General features: G+C 42.1%; 1 long non-coding RNA gene across 4 annotated transcripts; it reads right to left on the reverse strand.

Annotated features, from left to right (window-relative positions):
- Window positions 1-6462, reverse strand: LOC111436381. Of its 4 annotated transcripts, XR_002709233.1 has the most exons (7): window positions 6253-6456; window positions 6082-6159; window positions 5420-5497; window positions 1836-4434; window positions 1665-1742; window positions 1003-1461; window positions 1-19 (listed from the first exon to the last, which is right to left on the reverse strand). It is a non-coding gene; the product is annotated as an uncharacterized LOC111436381 (long non-coding RNA). The 4 variants fall into 4 exon arrangements; XR_002709234.1 differs by lacking the exon at window positions 1-19 and having other exon boundaries at window positions 737-1080; window positions 6253-6457; XR_002709231.1 differs by lacking the exon at window positions 1-19 and having other exon boundaries at window positions 882-1461.
- Window positions 6463-14456: the final 7994 nt, after the last annotated feature.

Consider the following 14456-nt stretch of genomic DNA (forward strand, 5'->3'; position numbering starts at 1 on the left):
CCTCCACCTCGACCGGCACCTAAAAAAAAAGGGTAAAAGGAATGAGTATAAAAATTATACTCAGTAAGCCACCTACTTGTAGGCTCTCGTCGCACCCTAAACTTAACAAACAACCACGGACTTTCCTTTGGCTCTAGATCATCTGATTCTGGTCTTAGCTCATTAGGGCTTCCCCCTAGGGACTTGCCCCCTTCGGGCTTCTTTGGTTCTTAGATCTTCTATTTATACCCCTAGAGTTCCTTTTATGCTAACCCGTGTCGGACTGGTGCCTTGCGAGTGGCTACCTCGGCATGGGTATGAGATTACTTGGGGTCTTGCCTAGGAAGTGAGCTGCAACCCCCTAGCCCCATGGTAATCCCCCTGTATTTGGGAGGGCTACCTCCCCTATTCCATCCAGCTAAACGGTCAATTACGACGTGGGTATCCCGTTTCCCATACTAAACGGCTATCGAGCAGTCGAGTCCTGATCAGGAACCCGCTGGTCCCCCACGAAGCTATATCACCATCCACACACAAGTAGCCTAGGGTACTCTAGAGGTGGCTCGTATGCCGTGGTGGTCTGTTAGCCTACTGGGGAATGTTAGGTCTTATACCTTAGTGTCTTGTTACTCTAACCACATATCCCTAGACTTTATCATTCTCGTGGGACGTGGAAATTAACTGAGTGTGCACACAACTATCATCCAGCATCATCATGCAAAATAAACATACATGCTCAACGGGGCCATGACATCCGTCAAATCCCGGAGCGCAGAGTTCACAAGTTCCTATTCTCCTTTCAGCATGAATTAAACATTTACATATAAAGCGGAAGCTTAGAACATAATAGCAACACTCAGATAATTTTCGTAATATTTCACGTAATACATCCATACTCTTAACAATCAAATTACTTACATTCAATCATGGAAAAATACCACCTAAGGTAATTAAACTAGCATGCATGCATAACCAAGCGACTCCTGCAAGTATTTCTTCCTAAAGTTCCAGGTGGTGACTTACCCGATTGACGCGTGTTCTTCGTTGAGCATTTCTACACCAGTAGAGTGTCCACAAATACTGAATTTTCTCATTTAAACCCTCACGCGCTCACACGCGCCTGGGAAGGAGCTACACGCGCACGGCCACGCGCGCGTACGGACGCGCATGAGGGAGGGGAGACGCGCGCTGAGGTGTTGCCACGTGGCGCCCCGATGAACGGTCAGCCGAGGTCGAGGTCGTCGGTTCGAAACCGGAAGGACGCGCTGGAAATTCGAATTCTTTTACGCTGACGCGTGGCAACGAGAAGCCGGGTCGGTGGTCCGGGTTGCGCGCGGGTCATCGGGTCGCGAACTCGAGTAGCGGGCCGCCGGCCATCGAATCCCGCCCGACGCGAAGTATTTCTTTGATTTTTTTTCTTCTCCAATGGACGCTTGACACGTGGCCCTTCTCCTCCGGCGAAGCGCAGCCTCCTCCTTTCTCCTGCGATTTCCAGCATTCGATTACTTTGTTCCATTTTCTTTACATTTTCACATTTCGTTCTACCTAACTCGGATCAACATGGTTCTTTCACGAGATTTGTAGAGCGTATATTCATCTTTAGGCAGGTATTTTTCTTGTAATTTATTTCTAATCCCCGGGATAATTACCTTAGTCCGAAAATGGCAAGAAACATCAATACCTACCTCTTTGACGAACGCCGAAACTCCCATTTCCGATCTGAATCGATTACAACTTCCTTCTCAGGTTTTGAGCGTAATCCTCTGTAGATTAACATACTCAAATTTCAGGCTCTAACTCTTACTATATCTCAGAGATCTGAAGCAATTTCGAGAATCTGGATTCAAGAACTTTACCTTTAGATTTTTCCTCATTTCTTGATGGTTTTCGATGATCTAAAAGTTAAGAATGTTCTCTTCTAAGTTCTGTGAAGATTTCATGAAGAAGGCTCGGCCGGAACCGGACTCCTCGTGGCCGGAGCGGCGGCTACCTCCTTCTCTCTCTCTAGAACTTTCCTCCTCTCTCTATAATTTTCTTTCTCCCTATTTCTATTCCTTTCTTTCCGGCCGTTTTTCCTTCTCTTCCCTTTTTTTTTTTTTTTTTTTTTTTTTTTTTTTTTTTTTTTTTTTGGGCATTCTCAATTTCTCCATACACCCCCATAAACTACATGACTCAGTGACTGTGGTCAGTCTTGACCACCTCGTAACTGCATCAAACTTAGCGGGGTTCACTGTGATCTTTCTGTTTGACTACACATAACCTCAATTGTCATCTCAGACAGCCAAAACTTGCTCTTAGGGAACTTAGCGTACAATTGTTATGTTCATAACACCATCATAACTTTCCCCTCCTTGCCAACTAACTCCATCTTGGTGTACAACGACATATCGTCATTGAAGTCGTCTCTGACGATAACAAGAAAATTCCTTAAACGTTCGATTAGTCATAACCTAAACCTTAGCAAGACATTGATTAGGTCGAAAGACTTATCAATAAACTTTCCTTCCTCGTGATTGCTCCTAGTAGTTGTCTTCGATATATCTCTCTCCCTGATCCTCATATGAGGTATCCTAAACTTGTCGAGACCCTTACAAACCTACTACTTCACCAAGAATGGTCTCGTAATTAGCTCCCAATTGGCCAACATAGGTCTTTCCTCACAACAAGATAACTTGTCATGTAGCTCGCCTGAGTACTAATACTCATCTGAGCTAAATGCAGGCTCTTTTGAAAGTAAAGGTTCCTCGTATAAGTCCTCTACATTCACTTAGGTCAACTCCTGTAGTGTCTTATGGTTGATCAAGTCACATTTCCTTTCGTAGTCATATCTTATATTGGCTCGTGCGTGTGCATCTCTCAAGTTTTTGTAAAGGATCCTATGAAACTCTCTAAAAACTCTTGTTTGGTAACTAGTCTTCCTCAAGCTCTGAGGATACTTTTATCTATGTCCAAGGTTTTCCCTAAGACGCATTATGTCTTCTGCTTCCCTTACTAATGTACTATCACCATCTCACTACTCTTCAGGTAGTTTCCAATCTCACGTTATCTAGCGTCTCTACTTCTGTCTGAGCATGCTTCACAAGTATGGTCTTACACTTATGTGTAAAAATAGAGTTCTACTCTTTGTAATCCAGATAACCTAAACAAGGGTTGGTTCTTACTAACATGCATATGAACTTTCTCCCTCCAGACACGAAGGCATGGCCATAGCTTGACCGCTTTTTCCTGCTGTTCTTAATCTTAAGGTTCACTGGATTACCTTAACAGTTTTCACGTTTGTAAGCATGTATGTTCTGACCAAGAATAAGTTAGAACACGTTCATATGATCCTCATAACCACGTGCTGCTATTGGACTCGGTCCTCTACTCCAGGGTCCAAAACGACTTGTCATCCATTAGGTGATCCATCCATAGGAATATCCTACACCCCATATCCCATTAGTGGCATAAAAGGGCACATCACACTTTTGGAAGTCCATAAACTTGAATTTAGCCTGTGAAGACTCCAATCAAACCTTGAAGTCATGACCTTCATCGCTTCACTCTCATTGTTGGTGAATTTTATCTCTCGACTTCCCGACTTAACCAAAACTCAGTTGAGGTAATGGTTTGCTTGAGGGGTATTTAATTCCTATAGTGATCGTCTTTGGTTGTACGAACAATATTGCTTGGGTCTACCTTTGTGGTTTATACTAAGGCATGCTCTATACTGTCTAAGCCTTCTACATGCTCTCCACGGAGGCATGCTTGTCATCAAGAATTATGGTCACAGGAGGCTGGGTCCTAGGTAATTCACCTCGTACTAGGCCTTAGAAAGTCTCATGTTCATCTTTGGACGTCTCGCACTCTGCGACGTCATCTCTCTATCTCCCTAAGGCTAGTAAGCTATAACATGACCTCTCTCGGCCTCCTCGCAATAACTCGTATCTAGCATTGACGTATAGAGTGATCATTCATTATTTATCGCCCTAAGGCATAATCATAGCTACCACATAACCTAAGACAAACATCAAATTCCCATGCTTTACATCATAACATAATCTACTAAACAGGGTTAGACTGCATACCTGGTCGCGGCGAGGCGTGTTGTCGAGCTGAGTCACAGAGGTGTACGACTCTCTATCCTAAAAATAAAGTCTACAGAATCAAAAACCGACTGCTCTGATACCAATCTGTCAAGACCCGATTTTCAAGGCTTCGAAAATCAGACCGTGAACTAAAAGACGAAATCGAAAATAAACAAAAAGAAAATAGAAGAAGAGAAAAGTAAAAAGATAAAAACTCCATTTGGTTAAAACAAGAGAGAGAAGATTTGTTTCGAAATTATTACAAAGAAAATTACAAATGTAAAATGAAACACAAAAGACTCGAAAAGACCGACAAGGGACTGACGCTCCGGAACGACCCCCTCTGTGACCGCACAGCTCTCGAACGCTCCTCCACCTCGACCGGCACCTAAAAAAAAAAGGGTAAAAGGAATGAGTATAAAAATTATACTCAGTAAGCCACCTACTTGTAGGCTCTCGTCGCACCCTAAACTTAACAAACAACCACGGACTTTCCTTTGGCTCTAGATCATCTGATTCTGGTCTTAGCTCATTAGGGCTTCCCCCTAGGGACTTGCCCCCTTCGGGCTTCTTTGGTTCTTAGATCTTCTATTTATACCCCTAGAGTTCCTTTTATGCTAACCCGTGTCGGACTGGTGCCTTGCGAGTGGCTACCTCGGCATGGGTATGAGATTACTTGGGGTCTTGCCTAGGAAGTGAGCTGCAACCCCCTAGCCCCATGGTAATCCCCCTGTATTTGGGAGGGCTACCTCCCCTATTCCATCCAGCTAAACGGTCAATTACGACGTGGGTATCCCGTTTCCCATACTAAACGGCTATCGAGCAGTCGAGTCCTGATCAGGAACCCGCTGGTCCCCCACGAAGCTATATCACCATCCACACACAAGTAGCCTAAGGGTACTCTAGAGGTGGCTCGTATGCCGTGGTGGTCTGTTAGCCTACTGGGGAATGTTAGGTCTTATACCTTAGTGTCTTGTTACTCTAACCACATATCCCTAGACTTTATCATTCTCGTGGGACGTGGAAATTAACTGAGTGTGCACACAACTATCATCCAGCATCATCATGCAAAATAAACATACATGCTCAACGGGGCCATGACATCCGTCAAATCCCGGAGCGCAGAGTTCACAAGTTCCTATTCTCCTTTCAGCATGAATTAAACATTTACATATAAAGCGGAAGCTTAGAACATAATAGCAACACTCAGATAATTTTCGTAATATTTCACATAATACATCCATACTCTTAACAATCAAATTACTTACATTCAATCATGGAAAAATACCACCTAAGGTAATTAAACTAGCATGCATGCATAACCAAGCGACTCCTGCAAGTATTTCTTCCTAAAGTTCCAGGTGGTGACTTACCCGATTGACGCGTGTTCTTCGTTGAGCATTTCTACACCAGTAGAGTGTCCACAAATACTGAATTTTCTCATTTAAACCCTCACGCGCTCACACGCGCCTGGGAAGGAGCTACACGCGCACGGCCACGCGCGCGTACGGACGCGCATGAGGGAGGGGAGACGCGCGCTGAGGTGTTGCCACGTGGCGCCCCGATGAACGGTCAGCCGAGGTCGAGGTCGTCGGTTCGAAACCGGAAGGACGCGCTGGAAATTCGAATTCTTTTACGCTGACGCGTGGCAACGAGAAGCCGGGTCGGTGGTCCGGGTTGCGCGCGGGTCATCGGGTCGCGAACTCGAGTAGCGGGCCGCCGGCCATCGAATCCCGCCCGACGCGAAGTATTTCTTTGATTTTTTTTCTTCTCCAATGGACGCTTGACACGTGGCCCTTCTCCTCCGGCGAAGCGCAGCCTCCTCCTTTCTCCTGCGATTTCCAGCATTCGATTACTTTGTTCCATTTTCTTTACATTTTCACATTTCGTTCTACCTAACTCGGATCAACATGGTTCTTTCACGAGATTTGTAGAGCGTATATTCATCTTTAGGCAGGTATTTTTCTTGTAATTTATTTCTAATCCCCGGGATAATTACCTTAGTCCGAAAATGGCAAGAAACATCAATACCTACCTCTTTGACGAACGCCGAAACTCCCATTTCCGATCTGAATCGATTACAACTTCCTTCTCAGGTTTTGAGCGTAATCCTCTGTAGATTAACATACTCAAATTTCAGGCTCTAACTCTTACTATATCTCAGAGATCTGAAGCAATTTCGAGAATCTGGATTCAAGAACTTTACCTTTAGATTTTTCCTCATTTCTTGATGGTTTTCGATGATCTAAAAGTTAAGAATGTTCTCTTCTAAGTTCTGTGAAGATTTCATGAAGAAGGCTCGGCCGGAACCGGACTCCTCGTGGCCGGAGCGGCGGCTACCTCCTTCTCTCTCTCTAGAACTTTCCTCCTCTCTCTATAATTTTCTTTCTCCCTATTTCTATTCCTTTCTTTCCGGCCGTTTTTCCTTCTCTTCCCTTTCTCTTTTTTTTTTTTTTTTTTTTTTTGTTTTTTCCTTTATGGAGGGTATAATGACCAAATTACCCTCCGGGATTAACCATGACCATCCTTCTAATTTTCTATCATTTTTTTTTTTTTTTTTCTTAACTTCTTCTTTTATTTCAAATCATCTTTCTCTTGGGCTGCATCTCGGATTTTGGTCCCTAAAACCTTCAATAAAATTGAGAGAGATCGACTTTCAAGGTAAACTTAGATTTTAAACTTTCCATTGTAGTTCGGGTATTACAGGCAATGAAATTGTAAGACCAATAGAGAGATCGAAGGAGGGAGAGAGAAGCCCCCCAGTTAAGGCAATGGAATTGTAAGACCAATAGAGAGATCGAAGGAGGGAGAGAGAAGCCCCGAGAGATCGAAGGAGGGAGAGAGAAGCCCCCCAGTTAAGGCAATGGAATTCTAAGACAAATAGAGAGATCGAAGGAGGGTGAGAGAAGCCCCCCAGTTAAGGCAATGGAATTGTAAGACCAATAGAGAGATCGAAGGAGGGAGAGACATTGTAAGACCAATAGAGAGATCGAAGGAGGGAGAGACATTGTAAGACCAATATAGAGATCGAAGGAGGGAGAGAGAAGCAGAGGTTCAGGCTTCTTCTTCGTTTACAGTTCAGGCTTCTTGAGTTTCGGCTTGACCTGAGCTTGCTTACTTATGAGAAATAATCCAGATCAATCTCTAATTCTAATATGGGGCCTTCTAATCGAAGGTATCTATAGGGAATCATATAAAGGTGATGTTATTATTTTAGATCTAAGTAATTCGATGAATTACTCCTAAAGTAAAGGTTCACATCAAAATAGTGCTAGTTGATTAGAGTTACTTCGGAAACAAAAAAAGTCAAATATATTTTTGTTATTCTAACAATTCCAATAAAATGCAACGAGATCTAGTATGAGTTGGCGATCAGAACGTATATGGATAGAATTTCTTTAATCTCGGTAGAAATACGATCGCAAAGAGTTAATTCAAACCCCTCCGGTAGAATAAGAACAGCCCACACATTCTTATTAGCAAGAACTTTCATGATGAGCCCATGAATTAGGTCGAGGTGGCTGGTGGTTTCGAGATCCCGTTGAAAATGCTTCTTTTATGCCTCGGGTATTAGCCACAGCACACTCCAAAATGCGCTCAAACAACCAACCTATCTGACTAATAAGACTAATAAGAAGAAAGGGCCCTATCTAAGCTCTCTCTCTCTCGTTGTAAAGCTACAGCTCAAAAGCCTTACTTACCTTTTATGCTTGTTATTAGTAAAGCCTAAAGCCCTTGATTAATAGAAAGGAATTTTCTTGCTTGTTTAGTAAAATCACGCTTTTCATTTTGATAGGAGTAGATGCTTGCAGGGGCAGGGAACTCTTCATTCTTCATTCGAAAATAATGAATGTTGGGTCGGGGGGTTGGGTTCTGCCTTCTTATCAAAAAGAGAGTTGGGTAAAGCAAACTCCCTCCTTGGACGAGCACGGGACTTAGTCAAGTAGAACTGGGTTATGCTGCTGGATGCTCCGATCGACAAAAAATCAGTGGGGCCATGCCAGTACGACTGAATATGCGTTAGAAAGGTCAATCCCTCCCCTACGACACCAAAAAAAATCGGGCCAAACTTCTACCCACCCACTTCCATGGAACAATATCGTGGCAACGTAGACCTAAGTGGTCATATTAGATCCTTGGGAACCATCACAAGTACGGTCGGCCTATATTTGAACGAGAATGTCGTGTCGTCCAGCGAAGCCTAGAAGAAGGTGACTCACGCAGACAGCTGACTCCTTTTCAATAGAAAGGAATAGCCAAACCAACCCAGCTGGCTAGTCCATCTCAAAGATCTTATCGGCCGACAAACCAGAGACGGACGATCACGGTCCCGACCTTACCAGCACCGGAGGTTTACTAATCAATGAACCCACGAAACAAACCTACTTTCTTTTCTGACAAAATCAACCAAGCCTAACTGGTCACGACATCTTGTTGATATTGATTGAGTTGGACGTTGACTGAATCCATCCATAAACCTAGACCCCAACAACCAACCTTTGTAACCAAAGCGGCACACAACATCCGTCACTTTTAGATTCTGAAGTCGGTGAGCAAGGAGGAGCACGTAGGAATGATTTTCTACTCGTCTCATGCTCGCATCCCTTTGATCTTTTATTCTGAATTGATATAAGCGAAAACTCTTTTTGTGGAAAGATTGTTTTTGGAAACATTCAAAGTTAAGGATGGCGGGCTGTTGGGAGAAAGTAGACCCTCAATTTCTCCCCATGTTCTGGATTATTTCTCTTCGCCAGCTAGTGCTGATGACAAAGTCCGCAGAGTCAAAAGTTCTTGGAAGTGAAGCTTTATTAAAGGGCTTTGGTGGGTGAGGCTTTTTAGAGTGCAGTCTATGATTATGATGTGTTATTCAGTCTCAATGAAATTTGCCAAAAGGAGTCCAATTCAAGCCATCTTTTGTTGGATGGATTTGGCACTGAGGATCTTCAAAAAGTGAGAATTTATACTGGGCGGGACGGAATCCTCTAATTCTAACGCCCATTTCTTTGAAATCCCACTATAGTAATACCAATAAAAAGAGAAAATGAGAGACCCAAAGTAATGAAAAAATGACTTGTAACTGTGAAGCTATAAGGTATCATACCCTGGGGATTACGAAATAACGAAAAAGTCAAAAGTGACTGAGATGCGAGGGAAAAACTTTTGTTTCACATTTTTTGATTCGGAAAGACCACCTATTTGTTCGTTTACCAGGTTCGACACGAAATCATAAATAAGCTCTATCAAGGATTGCCAAGCATTTGGTACTGAATTTCCTCCTCCGTTTTTAGTAACAAAATAAACCAGAAGTAGGACCAAGCTGAGAGTTAGCAGCATAAAGAAAGAGGGATTTGTGAATGAGAAATAAAAGTTACCTATATTCATAGGAAGCAATGGGAGAATGGAAAATTGCTCAAGTGGGCTGTTGGGTGTAATCGTAAGAAACACTTTTCATTTCATCCCTGTAGTTTCCCTTCTTGCTCGCAAAATGAAGAAAGACTTGTCGGAAATCGCCTGTTGGGTTGGTTCAACAAAGAAAGGCATGGGATGGGAGGGGCAAGCTAAGTGAAATCAAATAAGATACTAGTGCTACTATAGAATCTTATGAAGAAAGCACGGCACACTTTTATCTCCTCCGTCTACAAGGGGAACAGCTTAGCTTACAGCACAGCCTGTTCGCCACCACACCGGCTGGCTGGTGCATTGGCCTTACCGTAATAGGGCCGAGAAGTATGACCCTTCGATTAGAACGCCCCATATCAATCTCTAATTCTAATCTTCCTCCCCAATCAGATATTATGGTGCCGGCCACACCTTCGTAACTCCAAATACTCGAATTCGTTATACTCCCTCCTGTGATACTCCAACCCCCCCCCCCCATGAATAGGTTATTCCTAAACGAGTCATGAAGGGTATAACGAACATACCTTGTTCCGAGTTGAATCATGACTTTGTTCCTCTCCCTTCCGGTCTCGCACTTCGTTCCTGACTTGTACAAGTCAGTGAGAAATCCCGATGCACAAGCAGTAAGTAAGCCCTGAGGAGTGCAAATCAAATCATTATTACTATTGTTTATGCTCCTGACCTAATTCTCGCTCACTCCTACTCGCTGTTAAACTACTTTTTGATCCCTCACTCCTCTCCCTTTGGTCGAGTTGTTTCACTCCTACTCTTTATACTGTTAAACTAGTCTCTGATCCCTCACTCCTCTCCCTTTGGTCGAGCTGTTTCACTCCTACTGTTTATGCTGTTAAAGTAGTTTCTGATCCCTCACTCCTCTCCCTTTGGTCGAGCTGTTTCACTCCTACTCGCTATTAAACTAGTTAGTCTATGATCCTGAACTCTTACTGTGTTCTACTCCTGACCTAATGATCCTAACCTCTTTACTGTGTTATGCTGTTAAACTAGTATATGATCTTGACCTAGTCCTGTTTATGATCCTAACCTAGTACTGTTTATGATGCTAAGCTACTGAGGGCACTTCTCCTTTCTTTTGCTTACTTGGTTGGAAGGACCAAGTCAAGCCATAAAGCTAGCTACAGAACTGAACTTCGAACTCTTCCACTTCCTACTACTCTGTAAGAACTTACTACTTCCTGCCTCTACTTTAACTTCCTCCTAGCTGGCTCTACTATAATGGAAGAACTAACTACTGCACTCACTACTTGGACTTCTTCCCTCCTTTTCCTACTTCCATTCTGCATTACCTTTCTGTCTGTGTACTGATTAATAAACTCTATTGATTCATTCCCTGCGGTGAACCTCTGTATGTATGTTACTGTACTTCCTTCTTCTCTGTATGTTCCTACTGTCTGTCCTTCTTCTCTGTCTGTATGTTACTGTATTTCCTATCTGTATGTTAGTTGGTACTGGATTGACTTCTTTTCTTCTCTGTATGTTAGTTGGTATACTAATGCGCTTGGTCTCTAGTCTGATCTTTCTTCACTTGACAGGATGGTGGTAAGCTGAGATTCAAGTAGCCACTCAAGAAAGTGATTAGTCTTTACGGGAGATAGGGATATTGAATTTCAGATAGTGAACTCTAAACTCAGACTCCAAATAGCCATCTCCATGCCTATCAGTGATCTTTTTGCCCAAGGGGCTGGCTGATCATTGCTTGTTAGCTCGACAAGGTCAACGCTAGTAGCCCGCTCTGGTTTCTTAGATTGATGTGTGGCTTAGAGATATTGAAATTAATTTGATAACCTTATTAGTCGATGAAACCGTAGGACTCTATGCTTCGTTAGAAAAGGGCATGATAGCTACTTTTTTCTGTATAACAGGATTATTAGTTACTCGTTGGATTTATTTGAGGCATTTACCATTAAGTGATTTATATGAATCATTACTATTTCTTCCATGGAGTTTCTCCATTATTCATCTATTTACGTATTTTAAAAAATATAAAACCATTCAGGTTTTGCTACTTCAGGTTTTTTAACTGCACCAAGTACTATTTTTACCCAAGGTTTTGCTACTTCAGGTTTTTTAACTGAAATGCATCAATCCCCACTATTAGTTCCCGCTCTCCAATCTCATTGGTTAATGATGCAAGTAAGTATGAGGGTATTGGGTTATGCATCTCTTTTATGTGGATCATTATTTTCAGTAGCTCTTATAGTGATTACATTTCAAAACTCTAAGAATTTTTGGTAAAAAAAAACATTTATTAAATGCGTTATTTTCCTTTGATGAGATCCAATACATGAACGAAGAGAACAATGTTTTAAGAAACACTTATTTTTTTCTTATAATAATTATTATAAGTCTCAACTGATTCAACAATTAGATCATTGGAGTTATCGTATTATTAGTCTAGGGTTTATCTTTTTAAGCATAGGTATTCTTTCAGGGGCCGACTTCTCCCTTGACTTTGTCTTTCATATGAGAACAAATCCTACTACTTCTGGTTCTGAAGTTTCCACGCTTGAAAAAAACAACTTGGGACGTATCGCTCAAATCATTGGTCCGGTACTAGATGTAGCTTTTCTTTATGTTATTTGTACCAGTAACTGGTTTATGGATGAGTGCTCTTGGAGTAGTTGGTCTGGCCCTGAACCTACGTGCCTATGACTTCGTTTCTCAGGAAATCCGTGCAGCGGAAGATCCTGAATTTGAGACTTTCTATACTAAAAATATTCTCTTAAACGAAGGTATTCGTGCTTGGATGGTGGCTCAAGATCAGCCTCATGAAAACCTTATATTCCCTGAGGAGGTTCTACCTCGTGGAAACGCTCTTTAATGGAACTTTAGCTTTAGCTGGTCGTGACCAAGAAACCATCGGTTTCGCTTGGTGGGCCGGGAATGCCCGACTTATCAATTTATCCGGTAAACTACTGGGGGCTCATGTAGCCCATGCCAGATTAATCGTATTCTGGGCCGGAGCAATGAACCTATTCGAAGTGGCTCATTTCGTACCTGAGAAGCCATGTATGAACAAGGATTAATTTTACTTCCCCACCTAGCTACTCTTTCCTTATTACTACTTCAAAAATGGACCTCAAAATAGGGCAAAGCATCCATTTTAATCAAAAAAATAAGGGAGAGATACAATGAATTTCTTTCTGGTCTTTACAGGATCAGATAAAAAATGAATAGTGTTTCCCTCGTTCAAGAGTTCAATGACCTGGCAAGACAGAGGCAGAGGTGCTGCGAGCAAGTTGGCAGCGAGTGCAAGAAGCTAGACTAGACGAAGGGATAGAAAGTGTGGCTGGTACAGAAGAAGTGGGAACCATGATTCTCTGACGTTTCCAACCTTGGCTGAATAGAGGAACTTTCAACTAGTAGTACCAACGATAAAGCAAGTCCTCAAAACCCGAATCATGACTTTGTTCCTCTCCCTTTTGGTCTCGCACTTCGTTCCTGACTTGTACAAGTCAATGAGAAATCCCGACGCACAAGCACTAAGTAAGCCCTAAAGGCGTAAGGGGCCCTTTCTTTGGTGTGGGCTGATCCATAATCCCGAAGCCTAACAAGATGAAACCGGCTCGACTCGTACTTCTTTCATTGAATTTAAAGGGAAGCACTAGTGTAACGTCTTTCAATGACAGAGTTCTTACCTAAGTGGTGACCAACTGTGAAACGACTGTAGCATAAATTGGCAACCCTGGACAATGGTCTTGAGGGTCCATGGAGGAGTTGCCTTCTAGAGGGAGGAGTATCTTGATTGTAATCTGAGATTCAAATTAGAGGAATATTCTTCACCCTTCATTAACATCACAACAAATATGATTAAAACATTTATAGCTCCCACGTAAATAACGAGTTCCCCGGCAGCTACAAACTCACTGGGCGTTTATATAGAATAAGGATATAGAAAGAAGAACCAGTACCAACGATAAAGCAAGTCCTCAAAACTCTTGGGCTATCTATCTCACCTAGCCATTCCTCTTTATGATACTGAGCTGGGGAAAGAAACCCAATCAAATAAAGAATCTATTCGCCAAGCAAAAGGAGAGAGAGGGATTCGAACCCTCGATAGTTAGTTCTTTGTTTCGAACACTATACCAGACTGGTTTTCAAGCCCGGAGCTATCAACCACTCGGCCATCTCTCCAAAAGAGAATTTGTATTTGATTTATATTACATCCCATCGAATAGAATAGAACATTGACATATAAGTTGATACCATTATAGTCTAGACTATATCTCAGGTGTAAATCTAGACTCATTGTTTTGTCTCAAAAGAGGTTTGATCTTGGTAACAATAATGACTATTAATATTAGCTTTGTTTTCTTTACGGATGGGAGGATAAAGAATTAATTAGGAGTAGGGTCATTTCATTTCATTTTTGTATCAAGAACGAAGAGGTGAAAGAGATAAGAGAGTTAAGGATACCCACCAACCAGACTAATCCATATCGATGTACCGGAAAATACTACTTGTTCGCCTACCAACCCCCAGGAGAAGAAAATGTAAGGGGGCACGCTAACGAGTCAGATTATTGAAGTACTAATTAATGAGCCAATGGAAAAGCAATAATCATGCTTCTCTTCTAATCCTCCATATTATTAAAAAGACTATTTGATCCCTTAACCAGTCAGCCACCATTTTAATAAAATGTACCAGGTAGAGATTGAAATGTATTCTTCTATATTACTTCTTTCTTTTTTAAGACTTGAGCAGGGATTCAGGGTAGTAGTCTTTCTTTTTTTCATTCACAAATAAGGGGATAATACTGGATCATATATATCTAGATCCATATAAATAGACTTCTAGTTTTACGCCTGAGATATAGTCTAGACTATAATGGTATCAACTTATATGTCAATGTTCTATTCTATTCGATGAGATGTAATATAAATCAAATAGCAATTCTCTTTCGGAGAGATGGCCGAGTGGTTGATAGCTCTGGGCTTGAAAACCGGTCTAGTATAGTGTTCGAAACAAAGAACTAACTATCAAGGGTTCAAA

This window comes from Cucurbita moschata, unplaced genomic scaffold (genome assembly GCF_002738365.1).
Source record: "Cucurbita moschata cultivar Rifu unplaced genomic scaffold, Cmos_1.0 Cmo_Scf00054, whole genome shotgun sequence".
NCBI lineage: Eukaryota > Viridiplantae > Streptophyta > Magnoliopsida > Cucurbitales > Cucurbitaceae > Cucurbita > Cucurbita moschata.